Source organism: Phoca vitulina, unplaced genomic scaffold (genome assembly GCF_004348235.1).
Source record: "Phoca vitulina isolate PV1807 unplaced genomic scaffold, GSC_HSeal_1.0 scaffold4, whole genome shotgun sequence".
NCBI classification, from domain to species: Eukaryota; Metazoa; Chordata; class Mammalia; order Carnivora; family Phocidae; genus Phoca; species Phoca vitulina.
In genome coordinates, this window is record NW_022589707.1 from 32895706 (window position 1) to 32907361 (window position 11656).

Here is an 11656-nt window from a genome sequence, read left to right on the forward strand (position 1 = left end):
GGCAGTTAGTAGTTGGGAGAGTTGAAGAGGAATTGCATGAAGGAGAGAAAGAATAGTCTGGAACTAAAAGGTAAACCTCAAAGGGTTACCCTGAACCCTGGGGGCAGCCAAGCCATCAGCTCTCCAGGGACTAGAGTTCTGAAGTGGTGTATGTTGGGGGCCGAATAGGAGGAGTGGAGCAGAGAGGTCAGGGAGCATTCACACCAAATAATTTTATTTCACCATTTTATCCCTTCCCAGAAAAAATACAGATATAAATTCAGCAGCAGACAGCGCTCTGTCAGTCGTAAGATTTGCTGCTGCTGGTATACATCTGTCAGCTGATTTGCATCAAGCAAAAGAGCTGAAACTACAATCTGTGTTCATGATAAATGGAGATTCGGAAGACATTTGCTTTATCTGGCCTTTTGCTTACTTAGGCATCAGGCAGATACAAAAGACACCACCAGCCTTTGCTTAGACAACACTGAACCTGGGGTAAGAGTGAGAAGGAAGGGAGAAAAATCACGATGAAATATTGCCACTTCCATTGCAATTCTGGAACCATCATTCCAAATTGTGAAATGCTTGCTGCTGTAGACCAGGGGCAGGAGCCTTTCCCAGTTCAAAGGCATTGGCAGGGGGCTTCATTTGTCAGAGCAGGAAATGCATAATTCAAAAGGAAAGTCACCTGGCCCTGATAACTTGAAACTAATGAAGCAAAACTTCATTCTTTGGTTCAGGGCCAGGGAACCACTCGTGTCCCTCTAGAGAGGGAGAGTTCCCCCCCAGCCCCCACCATTTCTCACTTGCTATGAGACCTTATAAGCCTAGTGAAGAAAGAGTGAGGACATGGGGAACATCATCACGCTAAGCAAATTAACTGCTTTTTGTGTATTTGACTTCAGTAGCCTTAGGAAAGTAGCACCAATCTCTCACTCACTCATTGTTCTCTCACCGCAGGACAGCTTTGATTCTGCCTTCCTCTGTCTGAGTGATTCCAGACCATGCAGAGTATCTGCTCGCTTCTTTCTCCCGACATTCCCCCCCTTTTCCCCTTCCCTTTCTTCCCAACCTCCCTCCCCATAAACCCAAAGTCTAACACTTAGGCAGCTGGTGCGGGATAATGAGTCCTCCACTCGTCCATCCCCCCATAGTTTTGACAAATATTTATTTACAGCCTGTTATGGATGAGAGGTTTCAGAGGGAGAAAAGGCACCCCCACCCCCCACCCCTTCTGCGGTTGATGTTCCTGAAAGATTCAGAAAACTCTGCCCCTAAAGTGAAAGTAAACAGTTTGCTGCTGTTGTCTGTAGAGATCTATGAAGAGAAGGTGTTACATAAAAATTACAAATCTATTCTAACAATGCTCAGTGATTTCTAGCTCAATGCTACCCTCCTCCTTTGGCAGCTAAGTAAAATGAACCAGCAGAGCAAATAGAATCTGGTGCCCATGGCAACATACATTCCTGCTTTGAACTTGTCAATCCACCACAAGGAAATCACATTAATGGGATGTTTTTCTGCTACAAATAGCTTTTGCTTTCACATTTTAATTACAGGAATAGATTTTTCTTGATTTCTAAATTCTTCAAAGACCTGGGCAAAAAAGGGAAAAAAAGTAAAATAAAAGTAATGTTTCAAAACGTCCTTGAAATTCCAAGCAGCCTTTTAGTTGAGGGAAGGAAGGTGGAGGAAGAGAATTTATTTGTCCCCATTTTTCCCCACTTACAGGACTGTGAAAAGGCAAAGGCTTAGGCAGATACTTTGTTTCTTAGTCTTTTTAAGATAGTTTCCTCATCTGTAAAAAGAGAGATAACAGTATCTGCCTCACACAGAGTGTTGTGAGGTTTAATTAATGTTCACAAAGTGCTGAGGATAACTGTTAAGGATTATCAATTAACATTGCTGGTTAATCCTGGTTGGGGGAGCCTCAGTTTCACCTCAGGCCCTTAGCTACTTCATTCGGTCATTATCAGCCCGAAAATGCTCATTTTATCTATAATTGCTTAACTGTGGCCTTGTACTGTGTAGTGTGACTGGACAGGTTTTGAACACATTTTATGAACAAATTAGTAAGTTCATAAAAAGGATGAAATTAGAACTAATTTCCACCACTGAGGAAGCTGGGGACATGGGAGATGGCACCTAGATACCATACCATGTGTTCTACAGGAAACTCCAAGGAGGACAGATTTGGGCAACAAGAGTTGGGCAACAATTTAAGTTGCAGATTTTAGTAGTCTTCATTCTGACCTCAAAATGAGCCATGTGGTAAAAAGGGGGGGGGGGTGTAACTGAAAAAGAGGGTTGAGAATTTCTGATTTTCACTGTAGCTCTAAATCTTTTAACCTCGATTTTTGAGAAGAAGGGAAAGGACAAATCTATATAAAATAAAGAACATATTTGCAGGCCTTAGCCCTACTCACTTTGTCTACCTGTAGGCATGGAAGATAAAAGAGGTAGAATATGACCCAGAGCTCTGGGCCCACCTAGCTCTTAGTCCTTAAGAAGGAAGACCTGCTACTTTAGGATCTGCTTGGCTGAGGAAATCAGACCAGCCTTAGCCACTTCCTAACAGTCACTGCCATCTGACTGCTTCCAGTTTGTTGGACAAACTGGACCCCATAGGGCATAGAGTGCAAGCAGAGAGTGACTATGGGTTCTCCCCTCAACTCTCCACATTGGCCCTTACAGCTTTCTCTGCTGTGCTCTTGAAGGAAATCCTGGGCGGGTCTGTAGATATTCAGATCCGTATAGGTAATAAAAAGTCCTCCAGAGTGTTGGTGAGGATGTGGAGAAAGTGCAACTCTTGTGCTTTGCTGGTGGGAATGCAAAATGGTGCAGCTGCTAAGAAAAACAGTTTGGCAGTTACACCAAAAGTTAAACAGAATCAACATAATCCAGCAATTCCACTCCTAGGTGTATACCCAAAAGAATTAAAAAACAGGAACTCAAAAACTTGTAGGCCAATGTTCATAGCAGCATTATTCACAACAGCCAAAAAGTGGAAGCAACCCAACTGTCCATCAGCAGTTAGAGGGATAAACAAAATGTGATACGTACATGCAATGGAGTATTATTCAGCCTGGGAAAAAGGAAGAAAATTCCGACACACGCTACAAAATCCTTGAATACATGATGCTAAGTGAAATAAGTCAATCACCAAAGGACAAATATTGTGTGATTCCACTTATATGAAGTATACCTAGAATAGTCAAATTTGCAGAGACAGAAAGTAGAATAGTGGTTACAATGGGCATTGAAGATGGAAGAGAAAATGGGGAGTTACTGTCTAGTGGGTACAGAGTTTCAGTTTAGATGAAGAAAAAGGTCTGGAAAGAGACAGTGACGGTTGCACGACACTGTGAATGTACTTCATGCCACTGAACTATACACTTAAAAATGGTTAAAACGGTAAACTTTCTGTTATGTATATTTTATCATACTTAAAAATTTAAGTCCTCAAAGTATTTTGGGCGACAGAATACCTGACCAAATTTAATACTAAAACTTTAGTCTTTATCCAGTTTTACTCCCCTCCCCCCTTCCTCCATCTGCAGGACCCACCCTTGAGGCCAGAAAACTCAAGTAGTGGGGAAGCCTCAATGCATAAAAGCTCTTCAGTGAGCACAGTATTAGATGAGCCAAATATGCATGTGAATCCAAATGAGGAAACGGGTCACTGGAAAGGTACGTCTTGATATAGATCAGGAGTGCCATATGCGCATCCTACATGTCCAGGAGCAGGGGGCAGGTGGGGGTGGTGATGTGATGGGCAAAAGGGAGGGACTGAAGGAAAACCCCAGCCTGCCTCAGAGTGGAGCTTGTGCTAGTAGCAGTGCTAGCCTCCGATTTTCCTACTGTCACCGCTTGTCTTGACTCTCTCTTTTTTATGGCCCTCTCCAAAGGACAAAAAGCATGCACAATGCACAATTGATGGCTAGCAATAGAAAGAGCAACAGAACACAGAAAGGGAAAGGAAAAACCCTGTAGAATGCTATTCATTTTGCAGCACACTGCAGCGCCTGGGCGGTCCACAGCTTTAAAGCAAAGCAAGGCCTCCATCTAGTGGGGAAGCAGAGGTGTCCAACGTTGCAAATGTTAGTTGCAAATTTATGAAACCCTCCTCCACCCTCCATATTAAATTTGGCAGCTGTTCTAAAGCTATACGCCAGCTAAATCATGCTTGACAATCACATTTGTTTCTGGCTACTTAATTCATTCATTTAGTCCAGTAATAGATATTAACAACATTATATTCCCTAGAGCAATGCAAACAATTACAGACATTTGTAATGTTCCAGCTTCTGTTGTGTCACAGATGCTAATGCATCAGTGAAACTCAATGAAAAAAATCTGTCCCTCAGGGACAAGCTAAATAGAATCAAGGTGTTTTTCTTCTTTACCAGTAATAATGGAAAAAGTGAACAATCTGGCCATTTTGAAAAAAAGTCTTTTCACCTTTGGGTAATACGTATTTTAATCCATCTAATTAAAACAAACACTACATCTGGAACTACAGTTCAACCAATATATACCAAGTGATTTTTATAAGAAATAATGGCAAAATTTGCAACGACGTGGATGGAACTGGAGGGTGTTATGCTGAGCGAAATAAGTCAATCAGAGAAAGACATGTATCATATGACCTCACTGATATGAGGAATTCTTAGTCTCAGGAAACAAACTGAGGGTTGCTGGAGTGGTGGGGGGTGGGAGGGATGGGGTGGCTGGGTGATAGACACTGGGGAGGGTATGTGCTATGGTGAGCGCTGTGAATTGTGCAAGACTGTTGAATCACAGATCTGTACCTCTGAAACAAATAATGCAATGTATGTTAAAAAAAAAAAAGCAGGAGGGGAAGAATGAAGGGGGGGAATAGGAGGGGGAGACGAACCATGAGAGACGATGGACTCTGAAAAACAAACTGAGGGTTCTAGAGGGGAAGGGCGTGGGAGGATGGGTTAACCTGGTGATGGATATTAAAGAGGGCATGTTCTGCATGGAGCACTGGGTGTTATACGCAAACAATGAATCATGGAACACTACATCAAAAACTAATGATGTAATGTATGGTAATTAACATAACAATAAAAAATTTTTAAAAAAGAAAGAATGGCAAAGTTACTCTTTATGTTGTAGTTTAATGAGGAAAATTCTTCAAGATATATGAAAATTAGCATCTGACTACCCAAGACACAGTCAACAAATAAAATTAAAGGTCTGAGAGTGTAGTCTACACCTTCCTATCCCTATTCAGAGTAGTTAGGGGAAGAAGAGTGGTCTGGCAAAAATGTGACCAAGTACCACCAATGTAAGAACTTATTAGTACAATTAGTGGTATGCTTCCATATGAAATGAAATTGAATCAAATTTTTCCGTGTTTCTATTATTCAGCAAAAGCTGCATAAACTGTTACAAGTCAACTTCTAATTAAAAGCTTTGGGCAGCTGATAGACAAATGATTATTTTTAAAAATGTGTTTAGAATTCAGTGGAAAGGTGGTGAGAAGAAAAAAAATCAGAGAATGGAATTAAAAGAAAGCTTTCAACAAACTGCAACCAGCAGAGTTTGGGGGAAAAAAAAAAACAGAACCCCAACAGAGGATAAGTTCATGCTCATTCCTGACAATCAATGCCTTTAAGATAACAGGACAACAGATGTCTTCAGAAATGAGAACGGAAAGAGTGAGAAGGGCCTAATGACTTTCACTGAGGTAGGAGACATGGTCAAGAATAGAAGAAATGAGACTGTAGTTAGCTGGGTATTGCTGAAAGTAGATGCAAGGTGAAAAAGAGATCAAGAAAGTTTAGTGGTGATTATCAACAAAGAGGGAGTAATGCTATTGCTGGTGAGGATAAGGTCAAAAGGGAGACGCACATAAACTTCAAACAATAGAAATCCTCCAGGTAAAGGACAGTGGGGGGGCTTTACAGACACGTGAAGACTTGAAAAAGTGACTTCAAAAGAATATAAGTGAACAAAATTCAAAATTGATGTTACGTAATTGGTAAGGAATATTACTGGGTACAGATTTGTTTCATGATACTCTGATGCAAGCACCTAATTTTGCAGATAAAGTTAATCTGGTTTGGATCCCTTACCTACCTGCTGATGGGATGGTCAGTATCATCCTTATCGATGTACTCTGCCACCCTCTGAGAAATGTACAGGAATCCTGGGCTAACAAGTGACAGCACAATGGGGCGGGCCTGGCCTTTAGTCCACGTCTGTCACCGCCCTCCACCGTGCTGCCTGATGTTGCCATTAAGCACTGAACCTCTGTCCTCTATGAGACACTGTGTTCGTTTCCTATTGCAGCTGTAACAAATCACCACAAACAACACAAATTTATTATAGTTCTAAAGGTCAGAAGTCTCAAATGGGTCTCACTGGGCTAAAATCAAGGTCTGGCAGACCTGTATTCCTTTCTGGAAGCTCTAAGGGAGAACCTATTTTCTTGCCCCATTCCGGCTCCTAGAGGCTGCCCTCATTCCTTGGTTAATGGCTCCTCCTGACATCTTCAAAGCCAGCAAAAGTAACTCAAGTCTTTCTCCAGATACCATTTCTCAGATCTGACTCTTCTGCATTCTCTTTCCCATTTAAAGATCCTTGTGAGTATATCAGGCTCACCTGGACAGCCCAGGATAATCTTGTTACGTTCAAGTCAGCTGATTAGCAATCTTAATTCCGTTTGCAAATTTAATTCCCCCTTGCCCTGTACCTGAACATATGCACAGATTCTGGGAATAACATGGACATCTTTGGAGGGCCATTATCCTACCTACTACAGACACTATGATAAAAGCTCCACATGGCAATCCTCTTCTAGTGCTTCCCAGCCTCTTTTTACATCAGGGAACATAGTGGAAACGAATATTTTGTAGCATATTGAGGCTATTTTACAGCAACTGGATCACCCTGTTATGCCCCAGCACAATTTTTGGGTAGCCCTGCAGTCTGCGCTGACCACAGGATTGATCATAGGGGCTCACACTACTGCTATTAAGGCTGAGGCACTCATGGGCCTGCATGTACTATCTCCAGAGCAGCTGAGGGAGGGGAAGCTCTGCCATTCAACTTGCCATCCCTACTTCCTCCCATTCTCAGAGGATCACTTGCTCCACCAGGCCAGCACCTAAGTATTACTTCCCCTTGTTCCTGTCTTCCCCTTTCCTTCTACGGGGCAACTCAATGTGATTCCTTGCTGCTCCTGACACTTGATGAAGGGTTTATTTAAGTGATGAGTGCTAGAATTCAACTCAGACTGTCTTAAGCAAAAAGAAGTTATCTTTGGTCTTCCATAACTGAAGAGTCCAAAGGGAGTTCTGGCTTCAGGCATAGCTGGATTCAGAGCTAAAAGGCCCCAAAATCCTCTGTAGAAGCTCTTTTTCAGCTCCCATGAAGTAGCTCTTGGCAGAATCAGGTTCACATCAATCTTTCTGTTAGCTGTCCATGAAGAAAAGACTCTCTATAATCTAAACATGAATTCATTGAGATTTCTTTTGGCCTACTTTATGATCAATTTGAAGATATTCTATATGTGTTGGGAAAGACAAAATTCCTTTGTTTATAATTACCAAATAGGGGAAATTATCACTACACTATTTATTATGGCTTTAAAATGAAATGTAAATTATATGTTTGGGTGCCTATGGCAAGACACACAGCTCAAAGGGACTGGGAGAAGGAGGATTCTTTTAAGGGTTTTTAAAAGATGGCTCCCACAACCCCATTCAGGAAAGAATGTCTATATAAAAAGAGTTAACACTTGACTTTAACTTTTTTTCTGAAGATTTTATTTATTTGACAGAGAGAGAGAGACAGAGAGAGAGGGAACACAAGCAGGGGGAGTGGGAGAGGGAGAAGCAGGCTTCCCGTGGTGCAGGGAGCCCAATCCCAGGACCCTGGGATCATGACCTGCGCCAAAGGCAGATGCTTAACGACTGAGCCACCCAGGCGCCCTTGACTTTAACTTCTTAACTCAGTAAGTTTTTCTAAAGTTCCCCTTCGATCTTCTTATAACTGAGGGGCAGTATCCTAGTTATCGGAGTATCTAAAGAGCCACTAGCATCCATATATAGACTAATTTTTATTTCCTTTCAAGAGAAATTTCTCATGAGACAGTATCTCTGACAGTTTGGACATGGTATATGAACAAAAAATTATTTTCTAACACTAAAATGTCTGACAAAAAATGAGAAAAAATTAAAAACAAAAGAGATGTTACTTGGGATAAAAAAATTGCTGGATGACTGTCCGATTCTCAATATCTTTATCAACATATGTCACTCTTATTTAGTATAGTCAATTCAGATTAATCTTTTATGAGATGAAGGATTCTGTAATGTTTCAGAAAATCAAATTGCTGAGATATGTGCATTGTGTAGGATGTCAAATTCATTCTTTCATTATTTATCGAGTATTCACTCTATGGCAGTCATAGATCTAGGCACTTAAGATGCCCAGTGAACAAAACAGAGATTCCTATCCTAATAGAACTTCTATTCTATCAAGAGGAAACAGATAATAATATACTAAGTAAGTAAATAAGTGCTGCGGAAAAAAAAATGGAGATGAAAAAGATAAGGAGTGTAGAGGAGGATGGACACGGCGTGGTATTAAATAGGATGGCCCAGGAAGTCCATTGGAAGAGTAACATTTGAGCTAAGACTGGAAGAAGGTAAAAGGGTTGGCCCTAGGATAGAAGAGCCCAAACTAGAGGAAATGACTAGTGCAAAAGCCCTAAAGAAGAAGCATGCCTGGCATGTTCCTGGAGGAGTGAGGAGACCAATCTGGCAGGAACAGAGTGAACAAGGGGATAAAATTAGTGAATTAAGGGGGAGAGGTGGGATGATTGTACAGGACTTCATAGACCATCATAAAGGATTTAGTTTTTATTGTAAATGAGAAGGGGGTAAATAAAAAGCTTTTGGTAGAGAAATAATAAGCTCTGATTTATCTTACGAGAATAATACTGATTGCTGGTTTGATAACAGACTGTAAGGGGTAAAGGATGGAAATTTACCTTTACTCAATAATCCATATGAGATGATAATGATATTTGCATTGGGGGTGATAGAAAGTTGTGAGATTCTGGAAATAGTTTGAAGGTATAGCCAGTAGGACTGACTATGGGGTGTGAGTACAAGAGCATAAAAGGAATCAAGTCACTCCAAGGTTTCAACGTAAGCAACTGGAAGGATGGATTTGCAATCAGCTGAGATGGAACAGATTTCACTTCGAATATCACAAATTGCATTTTGGATGTGTTGACAGGAGTTGTACTTTAGATCGTTGAATATATGGAGTTTAGGAGAGATCTGGGTTGGAGGTAGAAATTTGGAAATGGCAGGTATATTGACAGTTTTAAAACCATGAAAAGAGGACATATAAGTAAGAAGTATAATAAGAAGAAAACAGAAGAAAGAAACAGGAAGGAAAAGGAAGAAGAGGAAAGAGAAAAAGAAGTGGAAAGGAGGGAAGAACCAGGGCTAAGATGCAAAAGACAAGAAGAATCAACAAAAGAGACTGCAAAGGAGCAACCAATGAGGGACAAGAAAGACTGAGAGTTTGTATTCTGAGAGCTAAGTGAGGAAAGAATATTAAGGAGGAGAGTGTTGAACTGTGTGTAAGATGAGGCCTGAAAAATGATCAATTTATTTGTTATTTGACATCAATTTTGCAAAGTAGAGCTCATCAACAAGAGAACACTGACAAGAAAGTGTGGGTGGAGTGGTGTAGCAAAACTTCTCCAAAGTAGACATATGAGACAGCAATTGGTTGACAAAGTGGAGTCAGGAGAAGAATTTGTTTTTAATGTGGGAGAAATAACAATAAGTTTGTTCGTGGGAATAATTGAATGGAAAGCAAATCTTGATAAGAAGGGAAGAATTTCTGGAGCAATGTATTGAATGCCCTAAGTGACATGATCCAGGGCACAGTGGAAGGGTTGGCTTTCAGTGGGAACATGAACAGTTTCTTGATGGTAATGGGCTCATGCAAAGGCACAGAAAGTAGAGCTTGTGCTTTAGAAGGATAATGGGAAACTTGGGAAGTTCTTTTCAGATCGCTTTAGTTTTCTCAATGAAGAAAGATCTCCAGCTAAGAATGAATACGGATGCATTTGCCTTTGAATTTTTTCTCCCATCTGAGTGAAGTTTCTAATTTCCCCAATACTGGCTTTCTACATTCATAATTTTTATGTCAATTTCCAGGTGGCAAACAAACAGAGAAGTCAAACATCACTCTGGGAATAAGAAAAGGAGGACTTTTGGACTCTTACTCCTTTTGAGATGCATTGCCATAATCACGGGTATTCTATCTTTATGACCAACATCCAACTTTAATCTGGAGCTTCCTAATATTTACAACAAAGAAAAACAAGGTAACACCATACACGTGTACTTTGCACTTTTAATATAACTCTCCTCAAATCACTCTTGTAATAAATTCCCTCTAACTACCCACAGTAGCTCTCTGGGGACATTAGTCCTAACACTTGTTCATGGAAAGCTTTTAGACTAAAGTTTTTAGAAGTTTGCCTTTTCTGTAAATGTTTGTTCTTTAATTAGATTTAAAGATATGTCTAGTCCACAGTTTCCAAAGAGTATCACACAGAATTCTTTTACTTAACTGGTCCAGAAAGCTGCTCCTTGAAAAAGGATTTTTTGTCATAGATTTTAGAAATGCCTCAAACTGTATCTGCTTCCTGGAGATATCCAACATAAATTAGCATATTAATGACTTTGAGAAGTCTTAGGATAATAAGAAACTTTCATAATCCAGTGTTTACCATACTTGACTATAGAATTCTTACTTTCATTAAACACACATATAATGCATTCTGCAAAAAACTAGTTTAGCAGTATTCCATTTTTTTTTTTAAGATTTTTATTTATTTGACAGAGAGAGAGCACAAGCAGGGAGAGCGGCAGGCAGAGGGAGAAGCAGGCTCCCCGCTGAACAGGGAGCCCAACGTGGGACTCGATCCCAGGACCCTGGGATCACGACCCAAGCCAAAGGCAGCCACCCAACCAACTGAACCACCCAGGCACCCAGCAGTATTCCTTTTATGGATATATAGTATTCCTAATAAAATCACTAGACATATTTTATTTTGCTAATATTTAAGAAAATGAATGTAGCTAATACATTATTGCAGCATAGACTAGCCCATGACAACTAACATTCACCTCTACCTACACAGGAGAAGAAATAGAGGTGAATGGATCATAACCTTCCCTGAAAAGCAAAGAAAAATGTTTTTCTCCCTATCTTATATCCCAGATCTATCTAGGCCTATATTCCTGATCTGTGTGTCAGAGAATGAGAATCAGTATTACCTAAATGACAAGAATGAATACAAATAATCAAATAATGTGCATTAGCAAACACCGGTTCGTTCTGTTTTTAATTATGAAATATGTAATATAGAAAATGCTAAGGTAAAACAAGAAAATGTTGTGGTACTTTTAATTACCTACATGTCAATACATTTAGTTGTAACCGAAAGTCAATTGTTAACTATCAGCAAAGAATTTTATTTTAATGAGTTTTCCCTAATATATGTAATGAATCATGTAATGCTTCAAGTGATTATTATTATGCAAAATTATATTTAAGTAATAGGAAATTAAGTTTAAAATATTGAATAGTTGAAAGTTCTTGCAGT